The sequence below is a fragment of the Myripristis murdjan genome, chromosome 1 (assembly GCF_902150065.1).
Source record: "Myripristis murdjan chromosome 1, fMyrMur1.1, whole genome shotgun sequence".
Taxonomy (NCBI): Eukaryota; Metazoa; Chordata; class Actinopteri; order Holocentriformes; family Holocentridae; genus Myripristis; species Myripristis murdjan.
The window spans coordinates 15,391,580-15,397,296 of NC_043980.1; the positions used below are offsets into that span (position 1 = coordinate 15,391,580).

Sequence of the window (5,717 nt, forward strand, 5' to 3'; positions counted from 1 at the left end):
TTAGCATAATGCTGCATTAAATGAACATGCTCTGACTCGTCAAGTGACTGCACAGTGTGCTCAGAGGAGAAGCGTGTGGTCGTCACGCGTCCATATCGAGTGGAAAGAAAGGAAGACCACACAGCAGCATGGTCAGATCAGGTTGTCAGAAACCATATTTAAAATCTGGGTCAGAGTCCAGGCCATAACCTCCCTCCCTCTCTCTCTCTCTCTCACTCTCACTCTCTCTCCCTCTCGCTGTCTGTCTCACTTGCCCTCACTGTCCTCTCCCTCCTTGCACCCCATTTCTCCATCACCCTCCCTCCCCGTCTTTTCTCCCACTCTAACACTTCTACTCTTCACTCCCCTTAAATATCCATATGTCCTTCTTTCCTTCACGCTGTCTTGCCTCTCCCTTCCTTTTCTCTTCCCTTGTCTCCGTCTCTCTCTTTTTCTCCGTATGTCGGCTCTGACGTGCCGCCTGCAGCCGTCTGCAGAGGCAGCGGCTTTCTTGTCTGGCTGGCTGGGTTGGGTTTCATAGAAGCACCTTAAAATTAAGATTAGTTCCATTGTAAATGAATGAGGTAAGGATTAAATTTGTATTCACCAATGCTGTAAATATGCATTAGCTCTTGTAAAAGCACGACTGAAAACGCCATGCGCTGAATACAAAATGCCGCGGTGAATTCTTGTTGAACTTTTGCTCTTCTCCCATGAGGAATTGTTTGGAAAACACAAATTCAAGCTCTCATTTCAGCTGTCAAACGTCTCAACCATATGAGTCATATGCAGGTCCAGAGGCGGCGTGATGACTGAGGGGTATAAGTTGAATGTTACAACATGCCTGTTTAGTTCTTCTTTATAACATTAAAGAAAAAAACAGAAGTGATACAGGACAGAGGATTAAGATTTTTTTGTTCTGGTCTTTCTGCTTTATTTTATTATAAATTGACATAAGAGACAGAAGAAATTGGGATGTGCTACGGATTAAGGGGATGAATTGTTAAGAAAGCCATGAGCTGGACGTGCAGCCATGAAATTGCTGGTTATCCAGCTGAATTACTTGGACGCTTTCTTAGAAATCCAGTGTATTTGTTCTTGGGCTTCTTGTTAAAGAGCTGGTGATCGAGTTCACCCGGGTTCTGCTAGGTGCTGCACTCCTGCCATCTCTTTAGGATGAAGAAGAATGGTCTGCAAATAGGAAATAGTGCACTAGCATTCATCACGGGGAAACGCCTGGTATAGATTTACACGTTACATCACAACATCTGGCCCTAAACCAAAATTGGGAAATAAACATGGCTGTAGATGAAGAGTGAAATATCTGGTCACGTCTCGTCATAGCGTGTTCAAGACAGTTGAGCGCTGGGAAATGTTGTACGTCCGAAACGAAAGGAACAAAATAACCAGGGGACAGTGCTGCCACAAGAGCCTTAACCGCTGCGTTGAAAATGCTGCCTCTGACATGATGACATTCTCCTTTTCTCACACTGGAGGCCTTCCAGTTGCGAGTTGTCTTGAGCGGCTCTTTAGTGTGACACGGGGAAGAAGAAGGACTCGCAGCCACCAGCGGAGCCGGGCTGAGCTGCCTGCCTCAGAGTCCTGCTGAGACCTGCCAGACCTACAGTTTTCCCTGCCAGGGGCCTCGGCTCACAGTCACAGTGAGTTACAGCTCATGATCATGACACACACTCTCACACACACACACTCTCGCACAGCAACGCGAAGACACACACACACATACACATGCAGACAGCGTTATACATGTATGCAGGCTTGCAGGCGCACACATGGATGGGACACACATACATGTTGACAGATCAAGCAGAATACACACACACTGTATGTAGGCATGCAGACACATGCCACCACATACACACACCTAATAGCTGACTGGACGTTTGTGGTCTCCCTGCCTGAGAATCTGAGGCTTGCAGACTCAATGCCATTTTTTAAATAATAAAAAAAAAATAAAAGCGTTTTATTAATTCTAGCGCTCCATTTTATTTCCAACATGTATTATTTGCTTCATTATTGCTCTTGTTGTGGAGTTGTTTTGTGTTATCGTTATTGTCAGGGATTTTATTTCATTTTGTTCTTGCATTATTTTAATTGTCCGATTTTATTTGCCTTTTTATTTGGCTCAACCGTGTACAGCACTTTGTGTTTGCAAAAGTGCTGTACAAATAAAGATGTCAATTCTTATTCTTATTCTTATTATTAAAAATACTTCTCCAACAGGAGTTCTGTCTCTCCGCGTGAGTGCAGTCCCTCTGGAGGCCACTTTATACACAGCTCTCCCATGTACTGTGTTCCTAACCTCTTTCTGCGAGTTAGCACCACGGTGGCCTCTTGTACACACACACACACGCACAAACACAAACACGATAAGCAAACAAAAGCACACACGTGCACTGTGCTCACACACACACACACACACAAAAAAAAGTAATGTGTCCATGTTAGCACCCTCCTGCCCCCTGACATCAGCTCCATCTCTCAGGGTGAGTTTAAGGTCAAAGTCCTTCAGCTGCTGGACCCCCCTGGATTGATCTGTCTGGGTAAACATGTATAGTGGAGATGAGTGTGTTTGTGATTAAGAGCTTAGCAGACTGTGTGTGTATGCGTGTGTGTGTGTGCATGTGTGTGTGCACATAAGAGAGAGAGAGACAGCATAAGTATGTGAGTGTATGTATTCTGTGTAAAGAGACAGTAATCTGTATTCAGCTGCATGGGTGCGCCAGTATGAGTACGCGCATTTCTAATTCAATCTTTTTTCATTACGGTTCAGACAGGATCGCCTACATGCCGTCCCAAGATGATGATGTGAAGCCAGCAGTCTGAGTTCACAGAGGGGAGGAACTGATCCCACAACCTTCAATACCCAACCCAAATCATGAAAAAAACAAAACAAAACAAAAAAAAAAAACATAAACTTGGAATAAGACTGAATAAGAATGAATTGTTGCTGCTGTCCGCTCGTAACGATGAAAGGAAATGACTTTCGTGATTGGTTGGTATGAATGCATTAGACAGAGGTAGGTGTGTGTGTGTGTGTGCTGTATCCTGATATATGTGCACTTCTGTATTTATCACCAGTGTCCTGTGAAAACCTTGTAACTCTTGTAACTTTTCACTTCAGCGGATAGATTTCATGGTTCCTCGATGTGTTGAGAAAATTCTGGACCCTCTTGGCCCAATGAAACCTTTTCAAACTCAACGTATGTTTTTAAAAAATCCATGGTATTCAGCCTAAGAAAAATTGCATGTTGGAGTTAGGTGGTTTTAACCTCACTGCAACAATATATTGTGTCTTGGTGTGTCTGTGTGTGTGTGCATGTGTGTGCATGCGTCACTATTGGGCGTGTGTCTGCATTAATCACAGGAATGTAGATGTGGTCCAGAGTCTAATAGAATGAGGCGTGGGTGTGTAGTAAGAGTCCCTCAGAGTTGAGCGAAGGTCCTACAGTACTAAAAAGCCTTGACCCAGACCTTACACACCCACTTGCAGGCACACAGCACCTCTCCTCCAGTCCAGCACATGCTTTAACACTTAAACTATGCAGCAAAGAAGACACACACTTGGACAGAGGCTGACAAAATACTGACGAACACACTGTCATGCGAAGAAGTGCTAAGAAGTGGACATGAGCTTCAGCAGTGTAGGTGAAGTTCTTAGACGATGAGCACAAGACAGACACACGTAGATGTAGACACGTTTGCTCTGTCTGACTTATGGAGACACACAGAAACAAACAAACACATCCCTGTTGTCCTGTGTTGGTTGCCATGCAATGAGGAGCACATGACACGAATCGGGTGTGGAGCGCAACCTCTTATCGGACAAAAGCGTCCCACAGAGAGAGCTGAGGGGGGAGATTGTGCCTCCCCGCCTGTCCCGTCTGTCGGCAGTCATGAGGTCTCCTTCCCGTTCGCCACGCCATGTCTCGTGGTTCAAAGACCATAAAATATCTGAACCAAAATCCCCTGCCTTTAAAACATTCAGCCATGGAGGCTCACTGTCAGTAAATCATGCCTTAGCCCGAGGAGAGCGGCGTGAACCGAAGGGAATGAAGCGCAAAGAAGAAGTTCTTTTCCAAGCCATGTTTTCAAGAATTAAGCCTTTGAAATTTTGTCACGCCCTATAAATGTTTTACCTAGAGGGCTAAATGTTTCTTAATGAGCGTGGTTAGTCTATATTAGACATTTACCCCCAAGTCTTTACCCCACACAGCTATGGAGTCACGCAGTGACAGGAGTGACACGAGTTGTATTCTGTTTCATCTCAGTGACAGATCTTGTGTCCGTGTCTGGTGAAATTGTATCATTTCACTGTCTCAATGGTGATATCTCTACGTCAGTGTATCTCGTAATGCCGTAATGAGATCAGCGCTTGATATTCTTGTCATGTTGTGTCATTGACAGCTGTGGCAATCTCTCTATATGCTATCTCAGTCGCAGTGAGAAACCTGACTTCCCAGCAGTACCGATGTATTCGCCACATCTTTGCAACTGTTTTGGAGTTACAGTGAAATTTTAACCTCATTATGTAATTTTCCACAATCCCACCCCTTTCCTCCATCAAATAAAACTACCTTTCTCCCTTTTAATATCCCACTGGTTTTCAGTTTGAATGAATGAGTGTTATATATCCTGTCTCAATAGGAAATACATAAAATTAAAGAAGCAACATGCTTTCAAAATGTTCCATCTGGACTCAGGCTTGGTAAAAAGAAAAAGAAAAAAAAAAAAGAAAACAAAATAAAAAAAATTTTTATATTTATCTGGTGCATGTTAAGTTTCATAACCAGGCCGTTAATATGCTGCTGCAGGTGTCAAAACAGGCTAATAAAACAAATTGTTACACAACTACAGTTGAGTGAAAAGGGTTCAGTAAAAATGAGGCCAGGGAGAGGAAAAGGAGATGAGGCTTGTAAAAGTTTACCACTGAACATCCTCTCAGGACCCACATGATCTCTCTTTGATTTGGTTAATCACTGGAATAGGCTGGCAAAGTGTAACCAAAAGGGTGAAATCAAATTGAGCAGAAGTGTATGTGTGTGTCTCAGTGTGTGTGTGTGTGTGTGTGTGTGTGTGTGTGTGTGTGTGTGAGTATGTGTGTAAAGGCTAGCTGGCTGTCCCATCACAAGGTAGCGTCATTGAGAGGCAATGCCCCCAGGCAGCTGGCAACCATCCACCCAGAGCCCTTTAAATTCGAGTAGTGTTCACTAACACAAGGTTATTGGGTTCATCCACAGTCAAGATATGAAAAGCCCCAGTTGTCTGGTATGGTAGCTGTATGAAATCTGATTAAAAAGCCCGGAATCGTGGGCCTAGTATAAGTGACCTTGCCTATTTGTAGCAGGAATCAATGGATGAATGGGGAGACAAAGGGCTGGGTGGACAAATACAGACATATATGATTGGAAACATTGGTTTGAATGGTGAATGAAGGATGAATTAATGAACTGATGGGTAGATGTATATAAATAGCTGGACTAAATACAATGTTGAATTCTTGAATTGAACAATTGTGTGTGATGGTATTGTTGAATAAAGATTCCTCTCGAAATTATATTAACTGTGTTGGAGTCCTCTGTGTTGGAGTGTTCTCCACATCCATAACCCATAAAACACACACACACACACACACACACACACACACACACACTTTTAAATGATCATATAAATGATTTTTATATGATCTCTATTTTTTCTCTCTGTGCATAAAAGGAATA

At 43.3% G+C, this 5,717-nt stretch overlaps 1 long non-coding RNA gene across 1 annotated transcript; it reads left to right on the plus strand.

The window, feature by feature from the left end:
* The first annotated feature begins 1,085 nt into the window (after positions 1 to 1,085).
* Positions 1,086 to 2,876, plus strand: LOC115360854 (uncharacterized). The gene is made up of 2 exons (XR_003928366.1): positions 1,086 to 1,640; positions 2,771 to 2,876. It is a non-coding gene; the product is annotated as an uncharacterized LOC115360854 (long non-coding RNA).
* Positions 2,877 to 5,717: the final 2,841 nt, after the last annotated feature.